Source organism: Podarcis vaucheri, assembly GCF_965113315.1.
Source record: "Podarcis vaucheri genome assembly, chromosome: 7".
NCBI classification, from domain to species: domain Eukaryota; kingdom Metazoa; phylum Chordata; class Lepidosauria; order Squamata; family Lacertidae; genus Podarcis; species Podarcis vaucheri.
Window position 1 is genome coordinate 24373490 of NC_138765.1, and position 21680 is coordinate 24395169.

Below are 21680 nucleotides of genomic sequence, written 5' to 3' on the forward strand. Positions count from 1 at the left end.
ACAAGCCCTCTCGGGACGAACAGGGCACACGGGGCAGCCGTTTCTGCAGCCAGCTTTAAAAAGAAAAGTCGAGTCCCGGTGGCGCATTCAAGGGGAGGGAGTGACCTCATCGGAGAGGAGACGCGCCCGAGTGTTACGGCAACCGGCCCCCGTCGGGGGACGCGGGGCTGCCTCCCCGATCCCTCCGGAGCCGCCACTCCTCCCTCTTTCCCAGCTGACCAGAGTTGATAAGGGAGAAGCACAGCCCATCAGCGCCACCCCCTTCCCCAGCATCTGCTTACCGAGACTTTGCTGCTGCTGCTTCTGCCACTGCCGTCGGATCCCCTCTCCTCGCAGCCGCCTTCTTGCCCATGCCTGCTCTCCAGCTAAGTGAGGAACCCTGAGACGCCGGCGGAGGGGGTGGGGGGAGAGAAATTTCCCTCCGGCGAGCCTCGGCAGAAAAGGGTTATTTTAAAGCTCCTTATTTGGGCAGTGATGTCAAGGGAAGTTGTTCAGGCAGTACCACCCACTTTCCTCTCGCGCGCGTCCCTTCCAGTTTTTCCCTCCTCCTCCTTCGCCCTATTCACTACACGTTTGTTTCTTGTGGTCCGGCAGCGGCTTTCGCTACGGAAAAAAAGGACTCCTTCGATCAGCCCTTGTTGTCCAGTTCTCCTTTTTGCACCCCAACAGCAACGGTACCCCAAAATAAAAAGGAGGGAAAGTGTCCTTTTTTTCTGTGGTGGTTTGTTTACGCGCAGCAGGTGAGCGAAAGGAGGGATGCCGTCGGGGTAAGGCGACTCCAGGAATGAATGAAAAGCAGCAAATCCGTGTTTTGCAGCCAGGTGGTCCCAGGCAGGTTTACTCGGAAGCAAGACGCGCTGTGTCAAAAGGGGCTTTCTCCCAAGGAGGGGTGCACAGAATTGTAGCTTATGCACAGAGAGGGAGGCATGGGGATTCTCTTTCTCACACTGTCTCTACAAGAGGGAGAACGCCTGTGAGGCAGGCAGCCCATCCGAGAGAAGGGGGTTACTCTGCACATGCTCCGAGTAGGCGGAGCACAAGATCCTGTGGGGAGACACACGCGCGCACCCCTGGAATGTGTCACAGTCACCGTGAGAGGGAGGGGGTGGTGAGGATGCGAGGAGGCGGCACGATTTTCATTATTATTTTTACCTGGGCGAAGGCCAAATAGCGAGAACCAGCACTTCTTGGCGGATTCGAACCGGGAGCCACATAGGAAGCGCGAGTTGACAGCTTCTCACAGACAGACACCGCGCGCTCCAGAGACGGGCTGATGGCCCGGGGAGACGCGTGGTGTTGATTGTCGGGCGTGAACGCGGTTCACCCCGGGTTACCTCTTTAAAGGACCAGGAGGGAACACTGAACACACATACACACATACACCCGGGTGGAGTATGACGAGGAGGATCCGACGACGGAGCGTCCCCAAGGCAGGACAGTCACGGCCGATCGCGGCGGTGTCAGCTCGCGCCTCGCTCGGGACGACGCCTGCCTGGGCTTCCCCGGTCCACATCGTCTGAGTCAGCTCCGGCCACAGCTGAGCGCCCGCCTCCTGGGGCCGCCCCTAGGCCGGCCGGTCTCCTGCTTGGCTCTCCTGCGCAAGAGCCTCCGACGGCGGTCTGGGCGCACCTGAAACGCCCGCCGACCGGGTTTGCTGATCTGCCGTCTGCCCCGGCCTAGCCGCTTCCCAAAGCGCCCCATTCATCACTCTGGGGCACCGGCGGCTCCCCCGCCTCCATTGCTCAGCGCCAGCCCTCGCCGGCTTGACAAAAGTGAATTCAGCTCCGGCCTGGGCCCATTGAGTAAGCGCCGCCCACGGCTTCTCCCCCGCAGCGAGGAGATGAAAGGCGTTCTTGAGTCATTTCCCCCTCCCGGCATGACTAACACCCTCCCTCAATGAGGAAACCAGATGAAGCTATTTAAAACACGCTCGCACACAAAGGCCTCTCGAGGGTGCAGGGATTTCGGTGCATGTGCGCCCGCACCACCCAGCATGCATGCGCTGCTCGCCAAGGGCGGTGTGGGGTGGGCTAGGTTAAGCGGTGAGTGGCCGAAGGTCGCCTAGAGCCCTGTGGTTCGGTGAGGGATCTGAGCACAGCTTTCCCTTCTACTCTGAACTAGAAACAGCATGCTGATAGCTGTAAAGGGACCCCTGACCATTAGGTCCAGTCGTGACCGACTCTGGGGTTGTGGCGCTCATCTCGCTTTATTGGCCGAGGGAGCCAGTGTACAGCTTCCGGGTCATGTGGCCAGCATGACTAAGCCACTTCTGGCGAACCAAAGCAGCGCACAGAAAGCCGTTTACCTTCCCGCGGGAGCGGTACCTATTTATCTACTCACACTTTGACGTGCTTTCGAACTGCTAGGTTGGCAGGAGCTGGGACAGAGCAACGGGAGCTCAGCCCGTCGTGGGGATTCGAACCGCCAGCCTTCTCATCGGGAAGTCCTAGGCTCTGTGGTTTAACCCACACCATAGTGTGGTGTTAAAAGTCTGACCTAGGGACGGGGAGAGGCAGGTTCAAAATCCCCACTCAGCTAGAAACCTCAGGCTGTCCCTGTTTCTCAGAATAATAATCTACCTTGCAGGGGTGTTGCAAGGACAAAAGAAGGTGGAATAATGTGCAGCTGACTTGAACTTGATGGGGAGTGTGGGATCCAAAATTTAAAAAAAAAGAAGAAGGGAGGGGCAGAAACAGGTGGGAAACATGTGGCCAACCAGAGGAGGTCACACTACAACTCCCATCATCCCTGGCTATTGAGTCCAACAACATCTGAAGAGATCCAGAAACCGTGCATTCCTAACCCACATCCCTAAACCACTTACCTGAGGGGGAAACACTCTGTACATGCTCAAAGTTACATTTTAATTGTTATGGGGGGGGTTGGTGCTTTCCCTGCACCTTCAGGCCCAGAGCAGACCTCAGGAGTCGCATGATGAAGGCATGATGTCCAGAGGCATTGTAATGCCTCCCTGCTGTACTGTCGTAAGGATCACAATATCCATTGCAAGGATCACCACAAAATAATAACCTCGTCCGGGCAATTAAAGAGCATGTGAGAGCAGGAAGATCTGTAGGCTGCTTGTAAGCACGTTACCTAAATATGTTCAAAAGCTGCTTGTGGTCAGGAACCCTGTTTGAGTGTCCAGGGTGTGTCGTCCCCCCCCCCATTTCGGAAATGCTACACAGGAATAACACAGTTCCCTCTAGACTAATGTGGATCACACCTTGGCTAGGGAGTGTTGCACAAGTTTCTGCTTGCCCCTTTGCATGCTCAAGCTTAAAATGCCTGAAGAGGGCTAAGGTCTTTTTGGTTCCATTTGTTGCAATTTTTTGAGGAGGTTGTTCCTGGCTTCTCCTCAGCTTAAACCTCTGGCTCCACTGCAAGGGTCACCAGCCTTTTTGGATCAGTAGGCATATTGTGATTTTTGAGAGGGTGCTGGAGGCTCCAGCCACAAAGCAGGTATGTGTGGCATAATGCAAAATTGCTGTTGGGGTGCAGAGATGTGGCATAATGCAGAATCAGAGTGTCAGTCCCCTGCAACAACCTTATGCTTACTGTGAGAAATCAGCTGTGTCCTGCTGGTGAAGATAGCACACAGTGATTTTCTGGTGACTTTACACAGACACACACAGAGATGGAGTTGCTGTCAAATAGCAACAGGGAGTATTCCTCAGCACCAGGAAAAATGCACAAGATGACCACACCATGTTTACTCTCATTGCACAGAAAGCAACTGCATATTTTGCGCCAAAGCTTTCTTAGGTGGGCTAGAAACTTAATTAAAAAGAAAAAAAGAAAGCTCAGGTTCTGTGGAATCTGCCCAGGTGAGCCACTAAAAGTCTTCATGGGTGCCCTGGCAGTCACAGGCTCTGGCTTTTTGACACCTGCTCTAAGGGTAGGGCTGTAGCTCAACGGTAGAACATCTGTTTTGCCTGCAGAACATCCTAGGTTCCAGCACCAACTTCTCTTGGTAGAGCTGGGAATGTCCCCGTGGTGAAGCACTGCCAGTCAGTGAAGATGCTCCTAAGCTAGAGGAACCAATGATTTGACTCTGTATAAGGCCACTTTCTATGGTCCTTGCCTCTGACGCCTACTTACTGTATTTTTTGCCCTATAGGACGCACTCCCCCCCCCAAAAAATGAAGGGGAAATCTGGGTGCGTCCTATGGGGCGAATGCAGGCTTTCGCTGAAGCCTGGAGAGCGAGAGGGGTCGGTGCGCACCGACCCCTCTCGCTCTCCAGGCTTCAGGAAGCTCTGCGCAACCCTCGGGAGACCGTCTCCGAGGGTTGCGCAGATCTGCCTGCAGTCCCCGGCTCAGCACAGCTCTGCGCGGCCACCAGGAGCCGGGGGCAAAGCCCCGCCCCGCTCCGGATGGCGGCGCAGAGCTGCCTGCAGTCCCGGGATCAGCGCACTTCTCCCCATCGCCAGCCCCACAAGCTCGGGGGACAGCGGGGAGGCAGAGCGTGCCTTCCCACTGTTCCCCGACCTGGTTCTTCCAGCCCCGCACCTGGGGGGGGAAATAAATTTTTTTTTTCTTTATTTCCCCCCAAAAAAACTAGGTGCGTCCTATGGGCCGGAGCGTCCTATGGGGCGCAAAATACGGTACTTGCTTGCTCTTGGTTCCTAGCTCCTGATTTATCTTGGACAGCCACCCATGGCCCATCTCGGACAAGTTGCCAATTTTCCCTGTCAGAGTTTTAACAATGGGAACCTAAGGTATTTTGGGGAAATCCTTATTCTGGCTGACACACGTGTGTGCTAAGAAATTCTGTTGTCATGCCTTGTTCCAGGCATCTTTGTCTTCAGAACATAGAGATTCCCGACAGCAAATTACAGGGCCTTCTCCAGCATGGCCCCTTTCACTTGAAATTTCCTGTGAAGGAAAAGCCTATGAACCCCTTCTCTCCAGGACATTGGGAACTTCTGTGACATTTCCCTATTTCTGACTGAAAGGCAGTGAATATTATATCAAAGGTAGGAAACCTGTGGCCCTCCAGGTGCCATTGGGACTCCCAACTTCCGTTGGCGCCAGCCTACATGAACAATGGTCAGGGATGATGAGAGCAGCAGCCCAGGGACCCCTGGCAAGCCAAAGTTTCCCCTTCCCTGGTGTTTTACAGGTATGCAAATTGATTGTTTTTATGGTGTTAGGTAACTGAAAGGCAGTTATCAATAAAGGCAGGACCAACAGGCAGTTGCTAGATCTAACTTTTAAAGAAAGGCTCTGTCTTGGAAAACTGTCCCGATGTTTGCCTAGATGCAACCCTCAGCCTAGTCTTGCCATTTCAAGCCAGTCTTTGCCAGAGGCGGAAGGAGTTTGCCTCAAACTTGGAAAGTGCATGTTTACTTAGCAATAGAAAGTTGCCTCAAGCTTGGGACAATTGTTTGCTTTGTGGGGGCCTGGTATGCGCACTCAGCCCCCGCTGCAAACCATACACTCTTTTTTAATGACTCAGCAGGGCACACACCGTTAAGTTGCTCTCTGCAACTGGCATAAAATTTTGGGTGCCCTTTTTAACGTTCCCAACAACAGAGGCACGTTTTCAATTGGAACACAAATCCACCCGTCAGCCAGAATTTATCTACTTACATGTTGCACTTTTCAAACTATTTTTATTTGTTAAACTTATATGCCACCCTTCGTCCAGAGATCCCAGGGCGGTTCACAGGGTTTGGGGAACCCTTGTCTACATCCACTGACAGTCATTTTCCAGAGTTTCAGACAGGGATCTCTCTCAGCCCTATCTGGAAGTGCAGGTAGGGACTAGATGTGGGATATTTTGCATGCAATACTACAGAGCTACTGCCCTTCCCAGAAGGAAAAGGAGGGTGCCTAAAACTTTTGGAGATTGCAAGATTGGGGAAGGCTGATCTACACTGTTAACTAGCAGCTCTCTGGCGTTTCAGACACCCGGTCCTTACCTGGAGATATCAGGGAATAAACTTGCCTGCTCAGCAGACGCCCCACCACTGAGCTACTGCTATTCAGGAATTATTTGGGCTAATGTCACCAGGCCAGTTGATTTGTCAGCACAGCATGATGCTCTCCTGCCTGATTTGTTTGCAAAAGAAAAAAGAAAAGGAGAGGCTGCAATTGCAGTTGGTTTGGAGGTGTTCCGAAACAAGGGCATCGCTTGTGGGCTGTGGAATGCCTGGCAAACTCTAGAGCGCTGGGAGGGACGGCAAAAAGCCTTGGGAAGTCTTCTCACCCGATCTCACGGGACTTTTGCCAGCACAAAAACATGTTTCTAAGCTTGTACAGCCCAGTCCTCCAGGACTATATCGATGCCTGATCATGACGAGCAGCTGCTTCGGATGAGTGTACCATTTAAACAAATATCAGAGGGTTTCTTTCTTTTAGTCTGTGCAAAGACCTGGCAGAGCAGCGTCTCCACTATGCTGGCATAAAGCTGGCATTGAGGGGGAAAGTGGGAAATTCGCCATCAGCACTTAATTTCTAAAATGGAACATGCTGGCGTTCTTTCCTGGAGCCTTTTATTAGCCTGGCAGCAGATATTCCCCCAACAACAAATGGGTGGCAGACAGTCGTGGTTGCCCAGAGGTTAAAACAAGACACGTTTTATACGTTGCAGAAATTTCCCACCTTCCCTCCAAGGAGCTCATGAAAGCCTACATGATTCTTCCCCCACTCCTGCCATTTTATTCTCACAACAACCCTGCTAGGTTGGGCTGTGAGATGGTGACCCAAGGAACTTCATGGCTGAGAAGGGATCTGTGCCTTAGTCTTCCCAGTCCTAGTCCAGTGCTCTAACTGCTATAACCACAGCTGAATTTTGAACACAATGACATTTGGTCGCAGAGCTGGTACATTTCTATGCTCCTTAAGTCCAAAGTTTTTTGGTTGATGTGCAAAACAGAGGTGAAAAAAATGTACAATAGAAGAATGGTACAATAAGCCATCGTGCAAAATGCAAAACAAACCCTAATTATAACAGCCACAAAACAAAACCAAAGTAATGGGGAGTGAGGAAATGAAAGATAATAGAATCATAGAATTGAGTTGGAAGGGACACTGATGATCATCTAATCCATTGGGTAGGCAAACTAAGGCCCGGGGGCCAGATCCGGCCCAATCACCTTCTAAATCGGCCCATGGATGGTCCGGAAATTAGCGTGTTTTTACATGAGTAGAATATGTCTTTTTATTTAAAATGCATCTCTGGGTTATTTGTGGGGCATAGGAATTCATTCATTTCCCCCAAAAAATATAGTCCAGCCCCCCACAAGGTCCGAGGGACAGTGGACAGGCCCCCTGCTGAAAAAGCTTGTTGACCCCTGATTCTAATCCAATTCCCAGCAGTGCAGGAATATCCAGCTGTCACGTACTGGGATCAAACCTGCAACCTTAGCATTATCAGCATCGTGCTCCAACCAACTGAGCCATCCAGGCCGATGTTCTCTACTTCTTTAAATATTTCAAATCTTGCCCTACTTTCCAAAAGTTAAGGCTTTGATCCAAAGGAACACACAACCCAAAAGACGTAAAGGTCTGCATTTGCCACCGCTGGCACACAATCAAACTTGTTTTGACACTAGAGAGTATTTCCATAGCAATGATCATATGGAATGTGGCTTTCTCGTGTTCAAAAAGGCAAATACAAAATAGACGCGTGGACACTAGGTCTGCTTTTCAAAAATCTAGGGTTTGAGCTGGAGCTCAAGGGGATGAAGCAACTCCCCTATGAAGAATGGTTCAAGCATTTGGAATTTTTTGTTTTAGTTGAGGAAAGGTGAGTCAGAGGCAACAAGGCAGAGAAGTTCATAGAAGTATGCATGGCATAGAGAACACGGAGAGAGGAAAGTTTCCCTCTTGCTCTTATAACACAAGAACTCCTGGACGACGCAGGATAGATAAATGTACAGTGGTACCTCGGGTTACATACGCTTCAGGTTACAGACTCCGCTAACCCAGAAATAGTGCCTCAGGTTAAGAACTTTGCTTCAGGATGAGAACAGAAATCATGCAGCGGCGGCGCAGCGGCAGAAGGAGGCCCAATTAGCTAAAGTGGTGCTTCAGGTTAAGAACAGTTTCAGGTTAAGAATGGACCTCCAGAACGAATTAAGTACTTAACCCAAGGTACCACTGTATTTCTTCACATGGTGCACTGTTAAACTATGGAATGAGCTTCCACAGGAGGCAGTAATAGCCAGCAAGCCTTACAAGAGGATTAAACAAATTCATGGAAAAGAAGGCTATTGGCCAGGAGCTGGATGCAGTAATGCTTCTGAATAGCAGTTGTTAGAAATCACAGGAGGAGAGCATGCTCTTATGGGTTTTCCACAAGCATCTGGGTGGCCACTGTGAAAACAGGATGCTGGACTAGATAGGTCCAATGGCATAGCGGGGGGGGGGCTGTTGCCCTGGGTGCAAAATTTCAACACCTGCTGCTGCCTCAGTACAACTGTGCACTTCCATCACTGAGCTCTGTTGAAAAAGGCAAACCAGGAAGTGACCTCTACAGACAATGGAACGACTCTTCTTTTCTTATCTTTGTTGCTGCGATCTCCTGGGTAACGTGGATGCAGTTAGGCAGTTGAATGTGCATGCATACTCTGTCTGTTTCCCTCCCACCCTCTGTGTGGCCCTGGGCACTGGCAACTCACGCTATGCCACTGGATGAGCCATTGGCCTGATCCAACAGGGTTTTTTGTGGGGTTTTTTAATGTTTTTATGACACCTGTACCCAAACCTAAAGGACGCAGATGGTGCTCTGGGTTAAACCACAAAGCCTAAGGCTTGCCGATCAGAAGGTCACCACAGGGTGAGCTCCAGTTGCTCGGTCCCTGCTCCTGCCAACCTAGCAGTTCGAAAGCACATCAAAGTGCAAACAGATAAATAGGTACCGCTCCAGTGGGAAGGTAAACGGCATTTCCGTGTGCTGCTCTGGTTCGCCAGAAGTGGCTTAGACATGCTGGCCACATGACCCGGAAGCTGTACGCCAGCTCCCTCGGCCAATAAAGCGAGATGTGCCCGCAACCCCAGAGTCGGCCATGACTGGACCTAATGGTCAGGGGTCCCTTTACCTTTACCTTTACCCAAACTTCACAATACTGAATGTTCAGCTTGAAATCTGGGTGGGGCAGGCTGTTCAGGGGTGCAATGCATTCCTCCAAACCACTGTCCTAGAATTACTCAGTGAATTTCATGGCCAGGCAGGGATTTGAACCCTGGTCTCCTAGGTCCTCTAGCCCAACACTACAACCACTACCCCAAACTGGCCCTTATTCTTTGGACCAAGTCCTGTACCAGCTTTATACTGAGAATCTTCTGTAATCTGACATCGTTCTCTTGCAAGCAAGCACCACATTCATGCGCGGCCATCAGCATATAGGTCGGGCTCATTAAGAAAAGCTGGGTCAACTCCTACACCCGCCCCACTGCTACAGCTGACCCCAGATAATACTTTTCTCTCTAATGCAATGCTTTCCCAGCGTCCCTGGAGATGTATTCATGCAGAGAATATTTCTGTGAACGAGCATCTCCATGGATACATACAACCTTGCGCTCATGGTGGCACATTTTTCAGCAATCACAAGGTTCTGCTCCTAGGAAGTTAAGAAGGAGCCAGCACGCAAACCCTCAGCATGGATGGATGTCCCTAAGGGGACATGCTGCCTGCATTCAGAATCAGCTCTGACTGGGAAGCAGGCAGGAGAAAGGGGCTACTGGAAAGCAGGAAGCCTGCCTGAAGCAGGAAGTAAAGAGCCTTGAAAATAACATTCCTCGCAGCCAGCGGAGACCTCCGTCATGCTGCTCACACCTCAGGATCAATGAGAGCAGTGTGCTCCTTATGGAAGCAAAAGAACCCCACCCACTAGGTCCACAACTCTCAGGAACATATTGACCGTTGCGGATTCAGCAGCAGCTGGTGACAGGGAGTTACAGTTTGGCCCCAGCGTCCAATTCCAACTGTTTCTTCATTGCTCACGTGCCAGAGTGTTCACAGGCTGTAATCGCAGCAGGGAAGCCCATATCCCCATCTTTAGAGGTGGAGAGCAGATACTCTGCAGGGAAACGGTGGGGGGGGGGAGAGTCGTTGACTCTGAGCTCCCAGCCTAAATGAGACAGGATTTCCAGCAGAGCCCATGTCGCATCACCACCCAAGCTTGGGCTTAATTAGGAACACTAACTTAATCAATATGATATTGTACTTAATTAGAAATAGAGCAAAACATTCCATCTTGAGCTTCGGAATGGAATCAAAGTTGAAAGAAGCCCAAAGGGTGCTTGGAACCTATCTGCAAGTGTGTGTTTGCAGGGAGACACAAGACAGAGTTTCTCCAGGACTGCAGTATGCTCCAGATTATGGATTTTCAGATTTTGAATGCTCCCAAGCATCAAAAGTCCTTGCACGTATAGAGCTAGCACATCAGGGAGAAAGGTGGATTAGAACCCGGTATTTATGATTGATTGCTTGACTGTTAGAGTTCCTCCAAAGAGCTGAAGCAGGCATGCACAGTTCACCCCATTCACTATTCCATCCTCACAACAACCCTGTGAGGTCAGTTAGGCTGAGGGACTGTGACTGACCCAAGGTCACCCAGCGAGCTTTATGGCTGAGTGGGGATTCAAATCTCTGGTCTCCCAGGTCCAACACTAGAGTTCTCTCCCTCCCTCCCTCCCTCCCTCCCTCCCTCCCTCCCTCTCTCTCTCTCTCGCGCTCTCTCACACACAGACACACACTCAAAGGTTGGCACACACACTTAAAAATGTGGATCTGCATCATCTTCTGAAGAAGTTGGTAAAGTTCTGTGAGGACTCTATCATGAGTTTTTGCTGAGCTTCACTAGGACTTATCTATCTGTCTGTCTGTCTAACTTTTATATAACACTTGTAAAGCACCTATAATTTGGTGATGATGGTGATACATGCTCTACAAATATTAAAAGATAAGCTACTCCCTGCTGGCAGACTCGCCATCAAATAGACATGACACAAAAGGAAAAGGGAATGCAGAGGGAAGAGGAAAAGCAGACATTCAAGCAGCCACTCCTTCGCTAGCCAATCAGCTTGCTCTTCTCCCTGTTGCCAGGATGGTCTTCCAGGGAGGGGAGGGGGCCGTTGGTGCCCTGACACAAGAAAGAATCAAGACCACACCTCTCTTTATGTCTGCAGTCCCAGGGGAACTAGCAGTAAGAGCAGTGTGTCCTTCCTTGCAAGACATGAAATGTATACCAGGCAGTAGAATTTTTAAAATGAATACCGAGGGTGGGGAAATTATTTTCATCAGGACCACAACATCCCTTCACTCTCGGTATGGAAATTATTACCCTTATTTTTTAAAAGCAAGCAGTCCTCAAGTTGAAAATCACCCTGCCAATGCTCAGTATTTATTTATTTAATTATTTAACCTGCTGGGACACTGATTGGTATAATCAGAGTTAGACCCTGATTGCTATAAGCTCTCAGGTCATATCTATGCTTTAGCCAATAAATGAGTAGATAAAAACTACTTTGCACGAGACTTGATGGTTCGACCTCAATCTGCATTTCCTGGCATTGTGACAGCATTGTTGCATCGTTCTGATGGCCTGTGGCTGGCTTCAGCAACAAATACTTCTTATCTATTAATAATAAATATAGCACTTAGGCTACAATCCTAAACACACTTTGCAAGTGCCACTGAAGTCGGGGGGTGGGGGAGGGTAATTCTGAGAAAACCTGCAGCCCTAAAAGTATGAATGTATTACTTGTTCTAATTGGCTCAAACACATCACAGGCATTAAAATGGATGGCACTTGGCTAACCGATGGAGACTACTGCAATCCTTACCCATGAAAGCACTGAGTTTGGTCATCTGGAGTTTTGGAGCACATTGTCAGCAATATGCTGATGACACACAGCTCTGCTTCTCCTTTACATCTGCAGGTCTGGCAGAGGATGTGCTGGACCTTTGTCCTGCCTCAGTAATGGACTGACTTGAGAGCCAATAAACTAAAGCTCAGTCCAGATAAGACCAAGGCACTGTTAGCTCCCAGTACATTTCTGAGCACAATTCAAAGTGTTGGTGCTGACCTTTAAAGCCCTAAACGGCCTCGGCCCAATATACCTGAAGGAGCATCTCCACCCCCATTGTTCTGCCTGGACACTGAGGACCAGCTCTGAGGACCTTCTGGCGGTTCCCTCACTGTGAGAAGTGAAGTTACAGGGAACCAGGCAGAGGGCCTTCTTGGTAGTGGCACCCACCGTGGGGAACGCCCTCCCATCAGATGTCAAAGAAATAAACAACTATATGACATTTAGAAGACATCTGAAGGCAGCCCTGTTTAGGGAAGTTTTTACTGACTGATGTTTTAATGTATTTTTAATCTTTTGTTGGAAGCCGCCCAGAGTGGCTGGGGAAACCCAGCCAGATGGGTGGGGTAGAAATAGTAAGTTGTTGTTGTTGTTGTTGTTGTTGTTGTTGTTGTTGTTGTTGTTGTTGTTGTTGTTGTAGTAGTTCCCTACACCAGATGGCTGGGAGGCTGCCTGCTTTTGATGGGGTTACACTCCCTCTGGTATTTCCAGATCCATTGCTATCATTTGAGGCTCAGGTGGCCACAGTGGCACAGAGTGCTTTCCATCAGCTTTGGCTGGTGGCTCAACTGGGCAGGGATTGCCTAACCTCTGTCATTTATTGCTCCGGTAACCTCTAAGGTTGGGTTACTGCAAAATGTTATACCTGGGGAACCTCTGAAGACAAAAATCAAGGCTCCTCTGTATGACCCGTTTATTGAGCATTGATCCCTGATTTGCTTGCACAAAGCTTATGCAGTGGTTAGACTACGTCTGGTTTTTATCATTAAGCATTCCTCCCGATTTGCTTGCAGGAGGTTTCACATGTCTTCCCATTAATCATTCGTTCACCCCACACTTTTCAACGCATTTCACCATCACTTTCCTAACTGCTTAAAGTCTGCTGCTGCTGCTGCTGCTGCTACTGTTTTTTTAAGTGGATTTGTTATGCTAAGGCAGCAAAGCATTTCAATTCACTTTAATTGTGCAAACCTCAAATTCCAGTAAGCACTTGATTTGCTCCCACAAAATAATGACAGTCTGGAAAAGCTCCTCATAAAGTCAAGACAGAAAATATGGTATTGGCAGAAAGTTGTCCAGAGCCAATGAAATGGCATGGTATATACAGGAAGGGGGTGTTTATAAGCTTTGGATTAACTTAATATAACATTTCACTATCCACAATGCATGCCAGTCCCTCTCTTCCAAATTGTGATCATGAACTCACTTGCCTTTGCCCGCTAGCTTGGAAGGAAGAAGCTTTCAGAAACTCATGAATTGCTGTGCTCATAATTCTGTCCCGTAACAGTGCTCAGAGACAAGGTTATTCAAGTTTGAAATTGAAATGCTACCATATTCCCTTAAAAAAAAGCAGTTGGGAGAGATCACAAAGTCAAAGGAGTCAAATGCAAAAAATGAAATAAAAAATCCATGTGCCAGACTCTCCAGAGGCCCAGAAAGAGAAGCAAAGCATCACTGTGGCTGACTGAAAATGCATATTCAATCCATTAGGTACAAGAGGTGACCAAAGGCTCCTGAAGGGAATTGTCTGTTTTCTTCCAGACATACAGAGAAGCAGGATGTGCATACCAGATTCCAAAGCAAGGAAGCCGTTTTTTGCTACTAGGAATCCTCCGCCTCAATACCACCACCACCACCCGCTTCAGGAATGCAAGGTATGCTAGCTTCTCCTTCCCTCCCCTATATTCATGGTTGGATGGTGAGAAAACATGCCACAGAGCTGCTTACCTCTTGTCTAAGAAGCATTCCTGCTAGAAACCAGCCTCAGAAATGGACTTAGTGCATTTGCAGAAATGTAAGGATTGCAGACCCTAGATCGTGGGTGGGAAGCTGTGAGTCACTTAAGGGCCACATTCCCTTCTGGGCAACTTTCAGGGGCCACATACCAATGATGGGTGGGGCAAAAGTGGTCAGAGCAATCCATGTGATTCTACCTCTGTACAGAAGGGTACAACCCACCCACACTAAAGCCAAGAGTCTTCTATGTACCCACCCACAAGCCTCTCCACCCAGGAACTCCATCCAGCTCAAACCATAGCTCAGTTGGCAGAGCATGAGACTCTGAACCTTAGTGTCATGCGTGTGAGCCCCACGTTGGGCAAAATATTCCTACACTGCAGGGGGATTGGACTCGATGATTCTTGTCATGGTCCCTTCCAACTCTATAATTCTATGATTCTATGGAACGATTGACGTTATGATTGTTCAAGGACACATTCCATCCAGGCAAAAGCACTTGAGGGGGTGGCAAGGAATCTCCATGTTTTCTTCTGGTCCTGTCCATCATTCTCATATGGCCTCCAGAAGGTTGACCAGAAAATAATGTGGCCCTTGGTTGGGCTGAAAAAAAATCCCTACCCCTGAGATATATAGATGATAGATGAGAGAGAGAGAGAGAGAGAGAGAGAGAGAGAGAGAGAGAGAGAGAGAGATGAGAAACTTTAGCAGAGAAGGGAGGCACCACTGCTGCAATCCTTTATAGTGCAAAGTTTGTTCCCTGTTCCTTAAGAAACGGATCTTTGCTCAATGAGCTTGATGTCTGCAGCTTACAAGTGATGCACTGAAAAAGCTAGTCAGTGAACACCCCCAGAGAACTGCATAAACTCGGACATTTATTGCTGACTCGCCGCCACAACGATTGCTAATCATATCCCTGCTGCTGCTGCTGCTGCTGCTGCAGGGTTTGTACTTGACCCACAGTAATGTTGTGTTAAATTACTGCTAGACGATCACATTTTTATTGCTTTCACCACCCCTGGGATGTTGGAAAGAGGGCAGTGCAGAAGGCCTGGGAGTACAGGGGGGCTACTTCTGTCTTCCTAGGCAGGGGAGAAAACAAATATTGAGCCGAGTGGAAAATCCTCCGTACTTCCTTGCATGCAAGGGAATTGCTACCCTTTTGCTTCTCAGCTTGGAAGGAGGAAGCGGAGAGGTGGGTGTCATCCAGAGGAATTTAGCCCCTATTGCAATCCTGATGTTATTAACTTTCAGTGTAAAATATTAGATTTTAAAAGAGGTTTTCAATTATTTTTAAAACTTTTAAAATTGCATTCTATCGTTGCTGTGCTTGTAATGCTGGGCTCTTCTGGGAAGGGCAAGAAATGATAGATGATATAGATAGATAGATAGATGATAGATGATAGATAGATAGATAGATAGATAGATAGATAGATAGATAGATAGATAGATGATAGATGATAGATAGATGATAGATAGATAGATAGATAGATAGATAGAGAGAGAGAGAGAGAGAGATGATAGATAGATAGATAGATGATAGATAGATAGATAGATAGATAGATAGATAGATAGATGATAGATAGATAGATAGATAGATAGATAGATAGGTGATGATAGATAGATAGATAGATAGATGATAGATAGATAGATAGGTGATGATAGATAGATAGATAGATAGATAGATAGATAGATAGATAGATAGATGATAGATAGATAGATGATAGATAGATAAATAGATAGATAGATAGATAGATAGATAGATAGATAGATAGATAGATGATAGATAGATAGGTGAGAGAGAGAGAGAGAGAGAGATGATAGATAGATAGATAGATAGATAGATAGATAGATAGATAGATAGATAGATAGATGATAGATAGATAGATGATAGATGATAGATGATAGATAGATGATAGATAGATATAGACAAATGAGAGATAGAAGGTGAGAAGGGGGGACCATGAGCTGGCAAAGGGTCAGTATGCTGGATTATGACTGAGGAGACCTGGGCTCACATCCCTGATAAGCCATGAAAATCATTGTCATTGAAGCAGTCACTATCTGAGCCTAGGAGAGAACTCTTCAACCTTCAGCCCCCAGCTGGCATTGGACTACAAAACCCATCATCCATAGCCAGCTTAGTCAACAGGGAAGATAGGAGTTGTAACAAGATTGAAGAACAGTGGTTTAAGATACCTAAAAAGTGGGAATTATCTGCCAGGCCAGACCTGTCCTCCAAGCCTACAACACTGGCAAATATCACCTGCTGGCATGTTATCATCATTCTTTCTGGAAGGGGAGCCCACGAGTTAAGCTCCCCCAAATTCTTCCTCCACTACACTACTGCAGAGCACGTTTCTCATCTTGAACTCTCCAAGGTCCTGCAACTCCAGCCATACCTACAGCTAGCACTGTCCTCAGGTGACCTGTGTAAGGCCAGGACTAAACACACGAGACCTTCTGCATTTGGAGCATGTGCTTTGCCACTGAGCTATGATCTCTGCCTCTTCCAATAACATGACACTAAAAAAAGAGAGAAATGAATATCACAGACACCAAAAAGAAGGGTGCTTAATTTATACAATGTGCTCAACAAGTTTTGCTCAAAAATTGCTCAATTGGTCAATCCAAAATGATAATAATCTAACATTGATTAAACAAGTGTTTAAGCAACCTTTAAAAAGTATAAAAACCTAGAATGTATTGTAATAAAAATTCTAGTGAGTTAGATAACTAAGGAAAAACCGTATGTTGAACGAATATCATTGCTATTTACTTATTTTTATACCACCCTTTTTCTGCAGATTTCAGGGCGGTTCACAACAAACTAGAAGCAGCCACAACGCAACAGGAACAACCGACACCTAAGGCCTAAGATCATACTCCCTCCTTTGTTTCTTACTGAACCAATCCCAAACATTTGTTTTGTGAAAAGAAACCGATAGAGCAAAATCTTCTTATAGGATGACCACCTCAACCCCTACCTTTAAATGCTTTCTATCAAATTCTGGTTTAGTATTTCCCTTGGTTTAAAACAAGATACTAATTTATAAGCAGTTGCATCTTCAGTGTCTATGCTTCCGTAAAAATCTTGAAAAAAAGAGTGTGTGTGAATATGAGAGAGAGAGAGAGAGAGAGAGAGAGAGAGAGAAATATGAAAGGAAGGAAGGAAGGAAGGAAGGAAGGAAGGAAGGAAGGAAGGAAGGAAGGAAGGAAGGAAGGAATATTTATGTATGCTACCACAGCTGCGAGAATATTTTTAGCCCAGAAATGGAAGCAGCAGGAACTTCCAGCATTGGAAGATTGGCAGACTAAAATGATGGAACATGGAGAACTGAGAGTACTATTGGCACAGAAATGGAAACAAGAAGAACTATTGACGAAAGAAGAATGGCAGACGAAATTAATGGACTATGCAGAATTAGATAGAATGAGAGGAAGGATTCGAAACCCGCGGGACCAGAGATTCTCAGAGGACTGGAGTAAATCTGTGAATTATTTGAAAAGCAATTGTAATCAACAGATTACGCTAGTAGGATTGCAAGAAGTTTTATATATATATATATATATATATATATATATATATATATATATATGGAATACGCAGAACTGGCAAAGCTGATGGGGAAGATCCGAAACCAGCTCAACGAGCTGTTTGAAAACGACTGGAGTAAATTTATACAATATATGAGAGAACATTGTAAACAACTGAAAACGTTTGCAGGTTTTGAGTTAAAATATTTTGTAATGTTAATTCTTGGAACTCCTTTACAATTCTTAAAGTAAATTTTATAAGTAAAGAAAGAAGATAAATAGGTTGATAGAGAAATGCCAAGTTGTAAGTGAATATTTATGAAAGCCAGGGAGTGGGCGGGGGGGGGCAAAGTTACTGGTGATGTTATGATTTTAATGGATTGTAACAAAATAATGTAAACTCAATAAAAATTATTATTAAAAAAAGAGAAGAAAGAAAGAAAGAAAGAAAGAAAGAAAGAAAGAAAGAAAGAAAGTCCTCTGAAGATGCTAACATTCATATACTTTTTGAATCACACCTCCAACCACTTTCCACTTGTACTCTACACTACTTTCCTTTTGTGGCTAATGTGGGAGTCGTGATGAACCTTAGCCTATGTGGGCTATGACTGCTAATATCGAGCTGTCTAGACACACACAAAAAGTTACAAACCTTCTTCTGGGACCCAGGAAAGCCCAGGAGCTGACAAAATCAGACACTCAAAATGGAAAACATACAGGGTGACTAGTGTATCAGCGCACTTTCGCTTCATCCTCCTGAATGTGGCAGAGGTTGCGCATCCCCCACAAGGAAACGCAGCCGCTCAAAACTCTTTTCCTGCCTGCTGAGTCCTTAATTAAAATGGTAATAGGCCATGTTGCTTTAAAGAGGCACAGTTACCCACCATCTCACTTTGCACTATTTTCAAAACTTTGGTTTATTTAGGGCAGCATCCAACAACGCGATACATGAGCGCAAGGATCTCTGCATGCGCAATGGAACTTTGAACCCCCCACCTCGTCCCTGGCATGCCCCACACTATCCCCACATCTGACCCTGAACAGATTTAGGGAGCACGAAGGGGAGGAAGAAAGGGGATTTCCATTGAAATCCCTGTGCTGGGTGGGAAGATATATGGAATGTTACACATTGGATACAATCCTTACTTAATACATTTTTTAAATATATCCTCTCCCTCCCCCAAAAGAGCTTAATGCAGCAAAAGGGCCACATTCCTTTCTGGACAACTTTTTGAGGGCCACATGCCAGGGCTCGCTGGGGGCAGAGGCAGAAAAGCAATGAATTTAAAATTTACCTTTGTACAGTAGTCTATTTTCTACTCACACACCTCCATCCCTCTCTCTACCCCATCCAGACAAGCAAAAGGCCTTATCTGAGTTCAAGGCCACGTGGGTGACCTGTGGAGGGCCAGAGAGAGGTTCAGAGGGCCATATTTGGTCTCTGGGCCTGATTTTTCCCAACACTGAGTAAAAAGTGAATGGCTTTGTAGCACCCGCTTTCCTGTATGTGTGCTCACATGCAGACACAAACATTTAATGTGACTTGGATTCAGGAAAAGCATAATTTACCCCCCTTATTCATTTGCTACTTAATCGCTGCCACTTATTTCTCCATAGATCATTCAGACAGCGGTGGGGGGATGTTTTATAGCAAACATAAACCTGCAGCATAGAAGACAGCTTAACAATGTAACTTGATCTCACCACACATGCGATACAGGAACTTTTGCATTAGTGACTTGGTAGAGGGGAATAAAAAAAACCTCACTGCTTCTTCTTTGCCATACAAGGGGTAGAGTGTTATAATGAGCTAGCTTGCTTGGGATCAAAGAAAGGGTTACTAGGGTGTTTGAAAACACACAAAGAAACAATTGTATGATTTACCCCAGGCATAGGCAAACTCGGCCCTCCAGATGTTTGGGGACTACAACTCCCATCATCCCTGACCACTGGTCCTGTTAGCTAGGGATCATGGGAGTTGTAGTCCCAAAACATCTGGAGGGCCGAGTTTGCCTATGCCTGATTTACCCTAACAGTACGCTGATTCTTTGCAATTATTGAGGCTGCAATCCTGCGCACACAGAGTAAACTGGCTTCCGAGTAAACATGCATAAGGTTGAGCAGCAATGGTTTCAAACAGTTTCAAAGGCTTATCATTTAACATAATGGAAAAAACTTTATCATGCAGGTTAAATATAGGGACATAGGATGCTGCTTTATACCAAGTCAGAAAGTGGGTCCATCTAGCTCAGTAGTGTCTACACAGACTGGCAGCAGCTCTTCCTGGTTTCATGGAATCAGAGAATGTAGAGTTGGAAGGCACCCTGGGGATCATCTAGCACACCAGCAATGCAGGAATCTCAGCTAAAGCATCCATGACAGATGGCCATCCAACCTCTGCTTAAAAACCTCCAAGGGAGGAGAGACTACAGCCGTTCCACTGTCAAACAGCTCTTACCATCAGACAGTTCTTCCTGATGTTTAGTTGAAATCTCATTTCTTGTAACTTGAATAGCATTAGCTGTTTTTGCTGGTGCATCACACTGTTGACTCATGTCAAGCTTGTGGTCTGCTAGGACGCATAGATCCTTTTCCCGTGTGCTACTGACAAGCCAGGTGTCCCCCATCTTATATTTATGCAGCTGTTTCTTCCTGCCTAAGTGCAGAACCTTACATTTGTCCCTATTGAAATTCATTTTGTTAGTTTGGGCCCAGTTCTCCAATCTGTTAAGGTCATATTGAATCCCAATCCTGTCTTCTGTGTTTTGTGTCACCTGCACATTTGATGAGCATCCCCTCAATCCAAGTCATTTATAAAGACATTGAACAATGATGGGCCCTGAAGCATCCTACTTGTCACTTTTTTCCAGAGTGATGAAGAACCATTAGTGAGCCCTCTTGGGTTCGGACAGTCAAACAGCTACAAGTCCACCTAACATTAAGCTCATCCAGCTCAGCTTCTCTGCAAGAACACTCCCAGTCCTACCTGGAAATGATGGGGATGGAACAAACCTGGGAACTTCTGCATCCATAGCAGACACTTCACCACTGAGCCCTGTCTCTCCCACTACAAACATGTGTCAAGCATTTATGTCAAACAGTCTGTATGATAATTCATGGTAATGTCCCCACACTGAATCTTATGTCAAAACTATTTTGTACCTATTATCCATCTCTGAAGTTTAAGTAGTTCTGGCATTTTTCAGACAAAATGTATTTATTTGGATAATTCATACCCCACACTTTCCATCTCAAAAGAAATACTCAAGGTACCTTACATCCTTCAACAAATACAAAATAAATCCCCTTGATGCAAGCCCATTTGCAAACTGTCCTCCAACTCCCCATAGCAACATATTTCCTTTTTAAAATCCTGCTCTTCCGCTGGAAGAAGACTCCCATAGCAGCTTACAGAGATCTGTGGGGGGGAAACAGCCACTGTATTCATGCTTACAATTTAAAAGATGTCACATAAAAGGAAAAGAGATTGGGAGGGAGAGGGGAAAAGCAAGTTCAGGCACTAGTTCCTTGCTTTTGAAATGACCAGGTTCATGGAAGGGGGGCGGGGAGAGAATTGGAGAGGTGGAGCTAAATGTTCCTGGTATTTCAAGCAGAGCCAATGTACTCATTGGAGAGGTCCTCCAGTTACCACTGTACCTCCCTCCCTCTTTCTCTCCTGCTTCCTGATGGAACGGCTGCTTCCATGCCAGCTACTCTGTCTTTCTTGCTATCTTCCACATTGCCAAACCAAACACTTCAGGAGCCTCTCCCTGCCAAACCCTGAAAATCCTCCGCTGAGCCATCCCATCCATTTGCACAGACTTGCTTATTTACTAATCCCAACCCTTGGATCTGAGATCGCTAAGTTGTGTCTCTTCCCAACCCCAGGAAGGGAGGGGAGTCTGGTGGCAATACCATCTGCATAGCACTGGGGTGGGGGGATGACCGAAGCAATGGGGTGCCATCATTCCCCGCCCCCTGCAAGTCTCCAGAGTGAAAGCATGGAGCATTGGTGTCAAAGCACATCGCTCTAACCACAATTTGGTTCCATTATGATTTGGTTACTTGATGAAGCCATGTCATTAGGAAGAATTTTCTGGTGGTAAGAGCTGTTTGGCAGGCGAACAGACTCCCTCAGAAGGTGGTGGAATCTTCAGTGGAGGTTTTTAAGCAGAGGCTGGATGGCTATCTGTCAGGGATGCTTTAGCTGAGATTCCTGCATTTCAGGGGGTTGGACTAAATGTCCACTGGTGTCCTTTCCAACTCTACAATTCTATAAAGCCAAATCCAACTGTGGGCAATGTTTCTCTGCCCCTACTCACTCTGAAGCCTTGTGGGAGAAATAATGGCACCTGCCATTGGCAA

General features: G+C 46.8%; 2 protein-coding genes across 10 annotated transcripts in view; both read right to left on the bottom strand.

Annotated features, from left to right (window-relative positions):
- Positions 1–21680, bottom strand: part of HIVEP3 (HIVEP zinc finger 3) — a 271325-nt gene that overhangs the window by 110853 nt on the left and 138792 nt on the right. Inside the window, exon 1 of one of the 9 annotated variants that reach the window (XM_082231453.1) lies at positions 282–1319. The exons of the other annotated variants lie outside the window; for them this stretch is intronic. The gene's annotated coding sequence lies outside the window, so the exon portion shown is untranslated. Of the gene's footprint in view, positions 1–281; positions 1320–21680 lie in introns of those variants that run through there. 9 annotated transcript variants of the gene reach the window in all.
- ZCCHC17 (zinc finger CCHC-type containing 17) overlaps positions 1–21680 on the bottom strand; it is a 351579-nt gene that overhangs the window by 78561 nt on the left and 251338 nt on the right. The window lies entirely within an intron of this gene.